The sequence below is a fragment of the Clarias gariepinus genome, chromosome 5 (genome assembly GCF_024256425.1).
Source record: "Clarias gariepinus isolate MV-2021 ecotype Netherlands chromosome 5, CGAR_prim_01v2, whole genome shotgun sequence".
NCBI lineage: Eukaryota > Metazoa > Chordata > Actinopteri > Siluriformes > Clariidae > Clarias > Clarias gariepinus.
In genome coordinates this window covers 4546946-4560884 of record NC_071104.1, presented here as the reverse complement: position 1 = coordinate 4560884, position 13939 = coordinate 4546946, and the positions used below count along the sequence as shown (strand labels likewise).

At 42.8% G+C, this 13939-nt stretch overlaps 12 non-coding genes across 12 annotated transcripts; all 12 read right to left on the bottom strand.

The window, feature by feature from the left end:
* Window positions 1–248: 248 nt before the first annotated feature.
* trnal-caa (transfer RNA leucine (anticodon CAA)) lies at window positions 249–362 on the bottom strand. Its single transcript has 2 exons — window positions 325–362; window positions 249–294 (listed from the first exon to the last, which is right to left on the bottom strand). It is a non-coding gene; the product is annotated as a tRNA-Leu (tRNA).
* Window positions 363–1465: 1103 nt separating this feature from the next.
* Window positions 1466–1579, bottom strand: trnal-caa (transfer RNA leucine (anticodon CAA)). The gene is made up of 2 exons: window positions 1542–1579; window positions 1466–1511 (listed from the first exon to the last, which is right to left on the bottom strand). It is a non-coding gene; the product is annotated as a tRNA-Leu (tRNA).
* Window positions 1580–2684: 1105 nt separating this feature from the next.
* Window positions 2685–2798, bottom strand: trnal-caa (transfer RNA leucine (anticodon CAA)). The gene is made up of 2 exons: window positions 2761–2798; window positions 2685–2730 (listed from the first exon to the last, which is right to left on the bottom strand). It is a non-coding gene; the product is annotated as a tRNA-Leu (tRNA).
* A 1103-nt stretch (window positions 2799–3901) lies between these two features.
* Window positions 3902–4015, bottom strand: trnal-caa (transfer RNA leucine (anticodon CAA)). The gene is made up of 2 exons: window positions 3978–4015; window positions 3902–3947 (listed from the first exon to the last, which is right to left on the bottom strand). It is a non-coding gene; the product is annotated as a tRNA-Leu (tRNA).
* Window positions 4016–5120: 1105 nt separating this feature from the next.
* On the bottom strand, window positions 5121–5234 carry trnal-caa (transfer RNA leucine (anticodon CAA)). Its single transcript has 2 exons — window positions 5197–5234; window positions 5121–5166 (listed from the first exon to the last, which is right to left on the bottom strand). It is a non-coding gene; the product is annotated as a tRNA-Leu (tRNA).
* A 1104-nt stretch (window positions 5235–6338) lies between these two features.
* trnal-caa (transfer RNA leucine (anticodon CAA)) lies at window positions 6339–6452 on the bottom strand. Its single transcript has 2 exons — window positions 6415–6452; window positions 6339–6384 (listed from the first exon to the last, which is right to left on the bottom strand). It is a non-coding gene; the product is annotated as a tRNA-Leu (tRNA).
* A 1104-nt stretch (window positions 6453–7556) lies between these two features.
* On the bottom strand, window positions 7557–7670 carry trnal-caa (transfer RNA leucine (anticodon CAA)). The gene is made up of 2 exons: window positions 7633–7670; window positions 7557–7602 (listed from the first exon to the last, which is right to left on the bottom strand). It is a non-coding gene; the product is annotated as a tRNA-Leu (tRNA).
* Window positions 7671–8774: 1104 nt separating this feature from the next.
* Window positions 8775–8888, bottom strand: trnal-caa (transfer RNA leucine (anticodon CAA)). The gene is made up of 2 exons: window positions 8851–8888; window positions 8775–8820 (listed from the first exon to the last, which is right to left on the bottom strand). It is a non-coding gene; the product is annotated as a tRNA-Leu (tRNA).
* A 1106-nt stretch (window positions 8889–9994) lies between these two features.
* Window positions 9995–10108, bottom strand: trnal-caa (transfer RNA leucine (anticodon CAA)). Its single transcript has 2 exons — window positions 10071–10108; window positions 9995–10040 (listed from the first exon to the last, which is right to left on the bottom strand). It is a non-coding gene; the product is annotated as a tRNA-Leu (tRNA).
* A 1104-nt stretch (window positions 10109–11212) lies between these two features.
* trnal-caa (transfer RNA leucine (anticodon CAA)) lies at window positions 11213–11326 on the bottom strand. The gene is made up of 2 exons: window positions 11289–11326; window positions 11213–11258 (listed from the first exon to the last, which is right to left on the bottom strand). It is a non-coding gene; the product is annotated as a tRNA-Leu (tRNA).
* Window positions 11327–12430: 1104 nt separating this feature from the next.
* Window positions 12431–12544, bottom strand: trnal-caa (transfer RNA leucine (anticodon CAA)). The gene is made up of 2 exons: window positions 12507–12544; window positions 12431–12476 (listed from the first exon to the last, which is right to left on the bottom strand). It is a non-coding gene; the product is annotated as a tRNA-Leu (tRNA).
* A 1103-nt stretch (window positions 12545–13647) lies between these two features.
* On the bottom strand, window positions 13648–13761 carry trnal-caa (transfer RNA leucine (anticodon CAA)). The gene is made up of 2 exons: window positions 13724–13761; window positions 13648–13693 (listed from the first exon to the last, which is right to left on the bottom strand). It is a non-coding gene; the product is annotated as a tRNA-Leu (tRNA).
* Window positions 13762–13939: the final 178 nt, after the last annotated feature.

Below are 13939 nucleotides of genomic sequence, written 5' to 3'. Positions count from 1 at the left end.
GCATCCTACTGAAACAGGCAACTGCAATTAGGGAATTCCACTGCAGTGAAGAAATGTCCTTGGACTGCAACATATTAAGGGTAGTTAGCACATGTCAAAATCGACTCCGCAAGAATGCTAGAAGAGCCGGCTACCCAGTAGAAGATTGCCTGTTATATTGCATTGCCACCTTTCGATTGGACATCCAGGTGCCCTCATTTGTCCAGGTAAGCCAAAGTACATGCAAGTTATTTTAAAACAGTCATACATGTCAGAAGTGGGATTCGAACCCATGCCTCCAATCGGAGACGAGAATCCTCCTCAGCACAGGGGAAAGGTATTAACCTTGAGTCTGGCGCCTTAGACCGCTCGGCCATCCTGACACCTGGTAAACTGTTTCAACAGAGGTCTTATGACTGGTAGTATTTGTTACCATATGCCAGGAGACAGTAGACATAATTTGATGAGGTCTCAAGCCAAAGGACACCAATTCAGCTAAGCTAGCCAAGTACATTGTGGATAAGTAACTATAGTTCTTAGAAAGTTGGCAGAGTAATGGATGAGAAAGGGCTAACCTCAATTGTAAAATGCTATTCTGTATCAGATGACGGTTAAATATCATTTCCAAGACTACATGGTTCTGCAGTTATTCTGTCTGGATACTACACAGAAAGTGACATTTTTTAAAATTTGCTCCACTTTAATTCCTACCTCACAATGGCCTACCTGTAGAAGACAGACAGCAGTGTTCTCCAAACTGTAGAAAATTGTATCAAGGAAAGAATGGCCTGGCCATTTCCAACATCCGGATAAAGTCATGTAACTTGATTTTAGTAGTGTTCTTAGCAGCACATGGATGTCCATGTCCATTGTCAAATCTTAGGACAATAGCAAACTAAGTCAAGAGGTGAAGTCATCTGGCCTTCTACAGAACGATGCTGACTGGAAATGCAAGATAGAGTGGCAGAACTAAGACAAAGTCGTCTCTCTGCAAGATCATTAAAGTTGGATGTCAAGGCTTCGTCGGACGTTCGGTTCAAAAGGTATCTAACACACTCTGTGAAACAGGTAGTTCAGAATTCTGCTGATTCAGACTCTGATTCTGCACAATGAGCATCCATGTGGATATGAGTCAAAAGGGGCAGAACCGCAGTAATCGGCATGTGCGTCGCACCTTGAAAACTGTGTCATGTTCCTCAAACTATTTCTGAAGCAATTTTGTTGTGTGGCAGCACCCAGCATCCTACTGAAACAGGCAACTGCAATTAGGGAATACCACTGCAGTGAAGAAATGTCCTTGGACTGCAACATATTAAGGGTAGTTAGCACATGTCAAAATCGACTCCGCAAGAATGCTAGAAGAGCCGGCTACCCAGTAGAAGATTGCCTGTTATATTGCATTGCCACCTTTCGATTGGACATCCAGGTGCCCTCATTTGTCCAGGTAAGCCAAAATACATGCAAGTTATTTTAAAACAGTCATACATGTCAGAAGTGGGATTCGAACCCACGCCTCCAATTGGAGACCAGAATCCTCCTCACCACAGGGGAAAGGTATTAACCTTGAGTCTGGCGCCTTAGACCGCTCGGCCATCCTGACACCTGGCACACTGTTTCAACAGAGGTCTTATCACTGGTAGTATTTGTTACCATATGCCAGGAGACAGTAGACATAATTTGATGAGGTCTCAAGCCAAAGAACACCAATTCAGCTAAGCTAGCCAAGTACATTGTGGATAAGTAACTATAGTTCTTAGAAAGTTGGCAGAGTAATGGATGAGAAAGGGCTAACCTCAATTGTAAAATGCTATTCTGTATCAGATGACGGTTAAATATCATTTCCAAGACTACATGGTTCTGCAGTTATTCTGTCTGGATACTACACAGAAAGTGACATTTTTTTTAAAATTTGCTCCACTTTAATTCCTACCACACAATGGCCTAACTGTAGTAGACAGACAGCAGTGTTCTCCAAACTGTAGAAAATTGTATCAAGGAAAGAATGGCCTGGCCATTTCCAAGATCCGGATAAAGTCATGTAACTTGAATTTAGTAGTGTTCTTAGCAGCACATGGATGTCCATGGCCATTGTCAAATCTTAGGACAATAGCAAACTAAGTCAGGAGGTGAAGTCATCTGGCTTTCTACAGAACGATGCTGACTGGAAATGCAAGATAGAGTGGCAGAACTAAGCGAAAGTCGTCTCTCTGCAAGATCATTAAAGTTGGATGTCAAGGCTTTGTCGGACGTTCGGTTCAAAAGGTATCTAACACACTCTGTGAAACAGGTAGTTCAGAATTCTGCTGATTCAGACTCTGATTCTGCACAATGAGCATCCATGTGGATATGAGTCAAAAGGGGCAGAACCGCAGTAATCGGCATGTGCGTCGCACCTTGAAAACTGTGTCATGTTCCTCAAACTATTTCTGAAGCAATTTTGTTGTGTGGCAGCACCCAGCATCCTACTGAAACAGGCAACTGCAATTAGGGAATACCACTGCAGTGAAGAAATGTCCTTGGACTGCAACGTATTAAGGGTAGTTAACACATGTCAAAATCGACTCCGCAAGAATGCTAGAAGAGCCGGCTACCCAGTAGAAGATTGCCTGTTATATTGCATTGCCACCTTTCGATTGGACATCCAGGTGCCCTCATTTGTCCAGGTAAGCCAAAATACATGCAAGTTATTTTAAAACAGTCATACATGTCAGAAGTGGGATTCGAACCCACGCCTCCAATCGGAGACCAGAATCCTCCTCATCACAGGGGAAAGGTATTAACCTTGAGTCTGGCGCCTTAGACCGCTCGGCCATCCTGACACCTGGCAAACTGTTTCAACAGAGGTCTTATTACTGGTAGTATTTGTTACCATATGCCAGGAGACAGTAGACATAATTTGATGAGGTCTCAAGCCAAAGAACACCAATTCAGCTAAGCTAGCCAAGTACATTGTGGATAAGTAACTATAGTTCTTAGAAAGTTGGCAGAGTAATGGATGAGAAAGGGCTAACCTCAATTGTAAAATGCTATTCTGTATCAGATGACGGTTAAATATCATTTCCAAGACTACATGGTTCTGCAGTTATTCTGTCTGGATACTACACAGAAAGTGACATTTTTTAAAATTTGCTCCACTTTAATTCCTACCTCACAATGGCCTACCTGTAGAAGACAGACAGCAGTGTTCTCCAAACTGTAGAAAATTGTATCAAGGAAAGAATGGCCTGGCCATTTCCAACATCCGGATAAAGTCATGTAACTTGATTTTAGTAGTGTTCTTAGCAGCACATGGATGTCCATGTCCATTGTCAAATCTTAGGACAATAGCAAACTAAGTCAAGAGGTGAAGTCATCTGGCCTTCTACAGAACGATGCTGACTGGAAATGCAAGATAGAGTGGCAGAACTAAGCCAAAGTCGTCTCTCTGCAAGATCATTAAAGTTGGATGTCAAGGCTTTGTCGGACGTTCGGTTCAAAAGGTATCTAACACACTCTGTGAAACAGGTAGTTCAGAATTCTGCTGATTCAGACTCTGATTCTGCACAATGAGCATCCATGTGGATATGAGTCAAAAGGGGCAGAACCGCAGTAATCGGCATGTGCGTTGCACCTTGAAAACTGTGTCATGTTCCTCAAACCATTTCTGAAGCAATTTTGTCGTGTGGCAGCACCCAGCATCCTACTGAAACAGGCAACTGCAATTAGGCAATACCACTGCAGTGAAGAAATGTCCTTGGAGTGCAACATATTAAGGGTAGTTGGCACATGTCAAAATCGACTCCGCAAGAATGCTAGAAGAGCCGGCTACCCAGTAGAAGATTGCCTGTTATATTGCATTGCCACCTTTCGATTGGACATCCAGGTGCCCTCATTTGTCCAGGTAAGCCAAAATACATGCAAGTTATTTTAAAACAGTCATACATGTCAGAAGTGGGATTCGAACCCACGCCTCCAATCGGAGACCAGAATCCTCCTCACCATAGGGGAAAGGTATTAACCTTGAGTCTGGCGCCTTAGACCGCTCGGCCATCCTGACACCTGGCACACTGTTTCAACAGAGGTCTTATCACTGGTAGTATTTGTTACCATATGCCAGGAGACAGTAGCCATAATTTGATGAGGTCTCAAGCCAAAGAACACCAATTCAGCTAAGCTAGCCAAGTACATTGTGGATAAGTAACTATAGTTCTTAGAAAGTTGGCAGAGTAATGGATGAGAAAGGGCTAACCTCAATTGTAAAATGCTATTCTGTATCAGATGACGGTTAAATATCATTTCCAAGACTACATGGTTCTGCAGTTATTCTGTCTGGATTCTACACAGAAAGTGACATTTTTTTTAAAATTTGCTCCACTTTAATTCCTACCACACAATGGCCTAACTGTAGTAGACAGACAGCAGTGTTCTCCAAACTGTAGAAAATTGTATCAAGGAAAGAATGGCCTGGCCATTTCCAAGATCCGGATAAAGTCATGTAACTTGAATTTAGTAGTGTTCTTAGCAGCACATGGATGTCCATGGCCATTGTCAAATCTTAGGACAATAGCAAACTAAGTCAGGAGGTGAAGTCATCTGGCTTTCTACAGAACGATGCTGACTGGAAATGCAAGATAGAGTGGCAGAACTAAGCCAAAGTCGTCTCTTTGCAAGATCATTAAAGTTGGATGTCAAGGCTTTGTCGGACGTTCGGTTCAAAAGGTATCTAACACACTCTGTGAAACAGGTAGTTCAGAATTCTGCTGATTCAGACTCTGATTCTGCACAATGAGCATCCATGTGGATATGAGTCAAAAGGGGCAGAACCGCAGTAATCGGCATGTGCGTCGCACCTTGAAAACTGTGTCATGTTCCTCAAACTATTTCTGAAGCAATTTTGTTGTGTGGCAGCACCCAGCATCCTACTGAAACAGGCAACTGCAATTAGGGAATACCACTGCAGTGAAGAAATGTCCTTGGACTGCAACGTATTAAGGGTAGTTAACACATGTCAAAATCGACTCCGCAAGAATGCTAGAAGAGCCGGCTACCCAGTAGAAGATTGCCTGTTATATTGCATTGCCACCTTTCGATTGGACATCCAGGTGCCCTCATTTGTCCAGGTAAGCCAAAATACATGCAAGTTATTTTAAAACAGTCATACATGTCAGAAGTGGGATTCGAACCCACGCCTCCAATCGGAGACCAGAATCCTCCTCATCACAGGGGAAAGGTATTAACCTTGAGTCTGGCGCCTTAGACCGCTCGGCCATCCTGACACCTGGCAAACTGTTTCAACAGAGGTCTTATTACTGGTAGTATTTGTTACCATATGCCAGGAGACAGTAGACATAATTTGATGAGGTCTCAAGCCAAAGAACACCAATTCAGCTAAGCTAGCCAAGTACATTGTGGATAAGTAACTATAGTTCTTAGAAAGTTGGCAGAGTAATGGATGAGAAAGGGCTAACCTCAATTGTAAAATGCTATTCTGTATCAGATGACGGTTAAATATCATTTCCAAGACTACATGGTTCTGCAGTTATTCTGTCTGGATACTACACAGAAAGTGACATTTTTTAAAATTTGCTCCACTTTAATTCCTACCTCACAATGGCCTACCTGTAGAAGACAGACAGCAGTGTTCTCCAAACTGTAGAAAATTGTATCAAGGAAAGAATGGCCTGGCCATTTCCAACATCCGGATAAAGTCATGTAACTTGATTTTAGTAGTGTTCTTAGCAGCACATGGATGTCCATGTCCATTGTCAAATCTTAGGACAATAGCAAACTAAGTCAAGAGGTGAAGTCATCTGGCCTTCTACAGAACGATGCTGACTGGAAATGCAAGATAGAGTGGCAGAACTAAGCCAAAGTCGTCTCTCTGCAAGATCATTAAAGTTGGATGTCAAGGCTTTGTCGGACGTTCGGTTCAAAAGGTATCTAACACACTCTGTGAAACAGGTAGTTCAGAATTCTGCTGATTCAGACTCTGATTCTGCACAATGAGCATCCATGTGGATATGAGTCAAAAGGGGCAGAACCGCAGTAATCGGCATGTGCTTCGCACCTTGAAAACTGTGTCATGTTCCTAAAAACTATTTCTGAAGCAATTTTGTTATGTGGCAGCACCCAGCATCCTACTGAAACAGGCAACTGCAATTAGGGAATTCCACTGCAGTGAAGAAATGTCCTTGGACTGCAACATATTAAGGGTAGTTAGCACATGTCAAAATCGACTCCGCAAGAATGCTAGAAGAGCCGGCTACCCAGTAGAAGATTGCCTGTTATATTGCATTGCCACCTTTCGATTGGACATCCAGGTGCCCTCATTTGTCCAGGTAAGCCAAAATACATGCAAGTTATTTTAAAACAGTCATACATGTCAGAAGTGGGATTCGAACCCACGCCTCCAATCGGAGACCAGAATCCTCCTCATCACAGGGGAAAGGTATAAACCTTGAGTCTGGCGCCTTAGACCGCTCGGCCATCCTGACACCTGGCACACTGTTTCACCAGAGGTCTTATCACTGGTAGTATTTGTTACCATATGCCAGGAGACAGTAGACATAATTTGATGAGGTCTCAAGCCAAAGAACACCAATTCAGCTAAGCTAGCCAAGTACATTGTGGATAAGTAACTATAGTACTTAGAAAGTTGGCAGAGTAATTGATGAGAAAGGGCTAACCTCAATTGTAAAATGCTATTCTGTATCAGATGACGGTTAAATATAATTTCCAAGACTACATGGTTCTGCAGTTATTCTGTCTGGATACTACACAGAAAGTGACATTTTTTAAAATTTGCTCCACTTTAATTCCTACCACACAATGGCCTACCTGTAGAAGACAGACAGCATTGTTCTCCAAACTGTAGAAAATTGTATCAAGTAAAAAAAATGGCCTGGCCATTTCCAACATCCGGATAAAGTCATGTAACTTGATTTTGGTAGTGTTCTTAGCAGCACATGGATGTCCATGTCCATTGTCAAATCTTAGGACAATAGCAAACTAAGTCAGGAGGTGAAGTCATCTGGCCTTCTACAGAACGATGCTGACTGGAATGCAAGATAGACTGTTAGAACTAAGCCAAAGTCGTCTCTCTGCAAGATCATTAAAGTTGGATGTCAAGGCTTTGTCGGACGTTCGGTTCAAAAGGTATCTAACACACTCTGTGAAACAGGTAGTTCAGAATTCTGCTGATTCAGACTCTGATTCTGCACAATGAGCATCCATGTGGATATGAGTCAAAAGGGGCAGAACCGCAGTAATCGGCATGTGCGTCGCACCTTGAAAACTGTGTCATGTTCCTCAAACTATTTCTGAAGCAATTTTGTTGTGTGGCAGCACCCAGCATCCTACTGAAACAGGCAACTGCAATTAGGGAATACCACTGCAGTGAAGAAATGTCCTTGGACTGCAACATATTAAGGGTAGTTAGCACATGTCAAAATCGACTCCGCAAGAATGCTAGAAGAGCCGGCTACCCAGTAGAAGATTGCCTGTTATATTGCATTGCCACCTTTCGATTGGACATCCAGGTGCCCTCATTTGTCCAGGTAAGCCAAAATACATGCAAGTTATTTTAAAACAGTCATACATGTCAGAAGTGGGATTCGAACCCACGCCTCCAATCGGAGACCAGAATCCTCCTCACCACAGGGGAAAGGTATTAACCTTGAGTCTGGCGCCTTAGACCGCTCGGCCATCCTGACACCTGGCACACTGTTTCAACAGAGGTCTTATCACTGGTAGTATTTGTTACCATATGCCAGGAGACAGTAGACATAATTTGATGAGGTCTCAAGCCAAAGAACACCAATTCAGCTAAGCTAGCCAAGTACATTGTGGATAAGTAACTATAGTTCTTAGAAAGTTGGCAGAGTAATGGATGAGAAAGGGCTAACCTCAATTGTAAAATGCTATTCTGTATCAGATGACGGTTAAATATCATTTCCAAGACTACATGGTTCTGCAGTTATTCTGTCTGGATACTACACAGAAAGTGACATTTTTTAAAATTTGCTCCACTTTAATTCCTACCTCACAATGGCCTACCTGTAGAAGACAGACAGCAGTGTTCTCCAAACTGTAGAAAATTGTATCAAGGAAAGAATGGCCTGGCCATTTCCAACATCCGGATAAAGTCATGTAACTTGATTTTAGTAGTGTTCTTAGCAGCACATGGATGTCCATGTCCATTGTCAAATCTTAGGACAATAGCAAACTAAGTCAAGAGGTGAAGTCATCTGGCCTTCTACAGAACGATGCTGACTGGAAATGCAAGATAGAGTGGCAGAACTAAGCCAAAGTCGTCTCTCTGCAAGATCATTAAAGTTGGATGTCAAGGCTTTGTCGGACGTTCGGTTCAAAAGGTATCTAACACACTCTGTGAAACAGGTAGTTCAGAATTCTGCTGATTCAGACTCTGATTCTGCACAATGAGCATCCATGTGGATATGAGTCAAAAGGGGCAGAACCGCAGTAATCGGCATGTGCTTCGCACCTTGAAAACTGTGTCATGTTCCTAAAAACTATTTCTGAAGCAATTTTGTTATGTGGCAGCACCCAGCATCCTACTGAAACAGGCAACTGCAATTAGGGAATTCCACTGCAGTGAAGAAATGTCCTTGGACTGCAACATATTAAGGGTAGTTAGCACATGTCAAAATCGACTCCGCAAGAATGCTAGAAGAGCCGGCTACCCAGTAGAAGATTGCCTGTTATATTGCATTGCCACCTTTCGATTGGACATCCAGGTGCCCTCATTTGTCCAGGTAAGCCAAAATACATGCAAGTTATTTTAAAACAGTCATACATGTCAGAAGTGGGATTCGAACCCACGCCTCCAATCGGAGACCAGAATCCTCCTCATCACAGGGGAAAGGTATAAACCTTGAGTCTGGCGCCTTAGACCGCTCGGCCATCCTGACACCTGGCACACTGTTTCACCAGAGGTCTTATCACTGGTAGTATTTGTTACCATATGCCAGGAGACAGTAGACATAATTTGATGAGGTCTCAAGCCAAAGCACACCAATTCAGCTCAGCTAGCCAAGTACATTGTGGATAAGTAACTATAGTACTTAGAAAGTTGGCAGGGTAATAGATGAGAAAGGGCTAACCTCAATTGTAAAATGCTATTCTGTATCAGATGACGGTTAAATATATTTTCCAATACTACATGATTCTCCAGTTATTCTGTCTGGATTCTACACAGAAAGTGACATTTTTTTTAAAATTTGCTCCACTTTAATTCCTACCACACAATGGCCTACCTGTAGAAGACAGACAGCATTGTTCTCCAAACTGTAGAAAATTGTATCAAGTAAAAAAAATGGCCTGGCCATTTCCAACATCCGGATAAAGTCATGTAACTTGATTTTGGTAGTGTTCTTAGCAGCACATGGATGTCCATGTCCATTGTCAAATCTTAGGACAATAGCAAACTAAGTCAGGAGGTGAAGTCATCTGGCCTTCTACAGAACGATGCTGACTGGAATGCAAGATAGACTGTTAGAACTAAGCCAAAGTCGTCTCTCTGCAAGATCATTAAAGTTGGATGTCAAGGCTTTGTCGGACGTTCGGTTCAAAAGGTATCTAACACACTCTGTGAAACAGGTAGTTCAGAATTCTGCTGATTCAGACTCTGATTCTGCACAATGAGCATCCATGTGGATATGAGTCAAAAGGGGCAGAACCGCAGTAATCGGCATGTGCGTCGCACCTTGAAAACTGTGTCATGTTCCTCAAACTATTTCTGAAGCAATTTTGTTGTGTGGCAGCACCCAGCATCCTACTGAAACAGGCAACTGCAATTAGGGAATACCACTGCAGTGAAGAAATGTCCTTGGACTGCAACATATTAAGGGTAGTTAGCACATGTCAAAATCGACTCCGCAAGAATGCTAGAAGAGCCGGCTACCCAGTAGAAGATTGCCTGTTATATTGCATTGCCACCTTTCGATTGGACATCCAGGTGCCCTCATTTGTCCAGGTAAGCCAAAATACATGCAAGTTATTTTAAAACAGTCATACATGTCAGAAGTGGGATTCGAACCCACGCCTCCAATCGGAGACCAGAATCCTCCTCACCACAGGGGAAAGGTATTAACCTTGAGTCTGGCGCCTTAGACCGCTCGGCCATCCTGACACCTGGCACACTGTTTCAACAGAGGTCTTATCACTGGTAGTATTTGTTACCATATGCCAGGAGACAGTAGACATAATTTGATGAGGTCTCAAGCCAAAGAACACCAATTCAGCTAAGCTAGCCAAGTACATTGTGGATAAGTAACTATAGTTCTTAGAAAGTTGGCAGAGTAATGGATGAGAAAGGGCTAACCTCAATTGTAAAATGCTATTCTGTATCAGATGACGGTTAAATATCATTTCCAAGACTACATGGTTCTGCAGTTATTCTGTCTGGATACTACACAGAAAGTGACATTTTTTAAAATTTGCTCCACTTTAATTCCTACCTCACAATGGCCTACCTGTAGAAGACAGACAGCAGTGTTCTCCAAACTGTAGAAAATTGTATCAAGGAAAGAATGGCCTGGCCATTTCCAAAATCCGGATAAAGTCATGTAACTTGATTTTAGTAGTGTTCTTAGCAGCACATGGATGTCCATGTCCATTGTCAAATCTTAGGACAATAGCAAACTAAGTCAAGAGGTGAAGTCATCTGGCCTTCTACAGAACGATGCTGACTGGAAATGCAAGATAGAGTGGCAGAACTAAGCCAAAGTCGTCTCTCTGCAAGATCATTAAAGTTGGATGTCAAGGCTTTGTCGGACGTTCGGTTCAAAAGGTATCTAACACACTCTGTGAAACAGGTAGTTCAGAATTCTGCTGATTCAGACTCTGATTCTGCACAATGAGCATCCATGTGGATATGAGTCAAAAGGGGCAGAACCGCAGTAATCGGCATGTGCTTCGCACCTTGAAAACTGTGTCATGTTCCTAAAAACTATTTCTGAAGCAATTTTGTTATGTGGCAGCACCCAGCATCCTACTGAAACAGGCAACTGCAATTAGGGAATTCCACTGCAGTGAAGAAATGTCCTTGGACTGCAACATATTAAGGGTAGTTAGCACATGTCAAAATCGACTCCGCAAGAATGCTAGAAGAGCCGGCTACCCAGTAGAAGATTGCCTGTTATATTGCATTGCCACCTTTCGATTGGACATCCAGGTGCCCTCATTTGTCCAGGTAAGCCAAAATACATGCAAGTTATTTTAAAACAGTCATACATGTCAGAAGTGGGATTCGAACCCACGCCTCCAATCGGAGACCAGAATCCTCCTCATCACAGGGGAAAGGTATAAACCTTGAGTCTGGCGCCTTAGACCGCTCGGCCATCCTGACACCTGGCACACTGTTTCACCAGAGGTCTTATCACTGGTAGTATTTGTTACCATATGCCAGGAGACAGTAGACATATTTTGATAAGTTCTCAAGCCAAAGCACACCAATTCAGCTCAGCTAGCCAAGTACATTGTGGATAAGTAACTATAGTACTTAGAAAGTTGGCAGGGTAATAGATGAGAAAGGGCTAACCTCAATTGTAAAATGCTATTCTGTATCAGATGACGGTTAAATATATTTTCCAATACTACATGATTCTCCAGTTATTCTGTCTGGATTCTACACAGAAAGTGACATTTTTTAAAATTTGCTCCACTTTAATTCCTACCACACAATGGCCTACCTGTAGAAGACAGACAGCATTGTTCTCCAAACTGTAGAAAATTGTATCAAGTAAAAAAAATGGCCTGGCCATTTCCAACATCCGGATAAAGTCATGTAACTTGATTTTGGTAGTGTTCTTAGCAGCACATGGATGTCCATGTCCATTGTCAAATCTTAGGACAATAGCAAACTAAGTCAGGAGGTGAAGTCATCTGGCCTTCTACAGAACGATGCTGACTGGAATGCAAGATAGACTGTTAGAACTAAGCCAAAGTCGTCTCTCTGCAAGATCATTAAAGTTGGATGTCAAGGCTTTGTCGGACGTTCGGTTCAAAAGGTATCTAACACACTCTGTGAAACAGGTAGTTCAGAATTCTGCTGATTCAGACTCTGATTCTGCACAATGAGCATCCATGTGGATATGAGTCAAAAGGGGCAGAACCGCAGTAATCGGCATGTGCGTCGCACCTTGAAAACTGTGTCATGTTCCTCAAACTATTTCTGAAGCAATTTTGTTGTGTGGCAGCACCCAGCATCCTACTGAAACAGGCAACTGCAATTAGGGAATACCACTGCAGTGAAGAAATGTCCTTGGACTGCAACATATTAAGGGTAGTTAGCACATGTCAAAATCGACTCCGCAAGAATGCTAGAAGAGCCGGCTACCCAGTAGAAGATTGCCTGTTATATTGCATTGCCACCTTTCGATTGGACATCCAGGTGCCCTCATTTGTCCAGGTAAGCCAAAATACATGCAAGTTATTTTAAAACAGTCATACATGTCAGAAGTGGGATTCGAACCCACGCCTCCAATCGGAGACCAGAATCCTCCTCACCACAGGGGAAAGGTATTAACCTTGAGTCTGGCGCCTTAGACCGCTCGGCCATCCTGACACCTGGCACACTGTTTCAACAGAGGTCTTATCACTGGTAGTATTTGTTACCATATGCCAGGAGACAGTAGACATAATTTGATGAGGTCTCAAGCCAAAGAACACCAATTCAGCTAAGCTAGCCAAGTACATTGTGGATAAGTAACTATAGTTCTTAGAAAGTTGGCAGAGTAATGGATGAGAAAGGGCTAACCTCAATTGTAAAATGCTATTCTGTATCAGATGACGGTTAAATATCATTTCCAAGACTACATGGTTCTGCAGTTATTCTGTCTGGATACTACACAGAAAGTGACATTTTTTAAAATTTGCTCCACTTTAATTCCTACCTCACAATGGCCTACCTGTAGAAGACAGACAGCAGTGTTCTCCAAACTGTAGAAAATTGTATCAAGGAAAGAATGGCCTGGCCATTTCCAACATCCGGATAAAGTCATGTAACTTGATTTTGGTAGTGTTCTTAGCAGCACATGGATGTCCATGTCCATTGTCAAATCTTAGGACAATAGCAAACTAAGTCAGGAGGTGAAGTCATCTGGCCTTCTACAGAACGATGCTGACTGGAAATGCAAGATAGAGTGGCAGAACTAAGCCAAAGTCGTCTCTTTGCAAGATCATTAAAGTTGGATGTCAAGGCTTTGTCGGACGTTCGGTTCAAAAGGTATCTAACACACTCTGTGAAACAGGTAGTTCAGAATTCTGCTGATTCAGACTCTGATTCTGCACAATGAGCATCCATGTGGATATGAGTCAAAAGGGGCAGAACCGCAGTAATCGGCATGTGCGTCGCACCTTGAAAACTGTGTCATGTTCCTCAAACTATTTCTGAAGCAATTTTGTTGTGTGGCAGCACCCAGCATCCTACTGAAACAGGCAACTGCAATTAGGGAATACCACTGCAGTGAAGAAATGTCCTTGGACTGCAACGTATTAAGGGTAGTTAACACATGTCAAAATCGACTCCGCAAGAATGCTAGAAGAGCCGGCTACCCAGTAGAAGATTGCCTGTTATATTGCATTGCCACCTTTCGATTGGACATCCAGGTGCCCTCATTTGTCCAGGTAAGCCAAAATACATGCAAGTTATTTTAAAACAGTCATACATGTCAGAAGTGGGATTCGAACCCACGCCTCCAATCGGAGACCAGAATCCTCCTCATCACAGGGGAAAGGTATTAACCTTGAGTCTGGCGCCTTAGACCGCTCGGCCATCCTGACACCTGGCAAACTGTTTCAACAGAGGTCTTATCACTGGTAGTATTTGTTACCATATGCCAGGAGACAGTAGACATAATTTGATGAGGTCTCAAGCCAAAGAACACCAATTCAGCTAAGCTAGCCAAGTACATTGTGGATAAGTAACTATAGTTCTTAGAAAGTTGGCAGAGTAATGGAT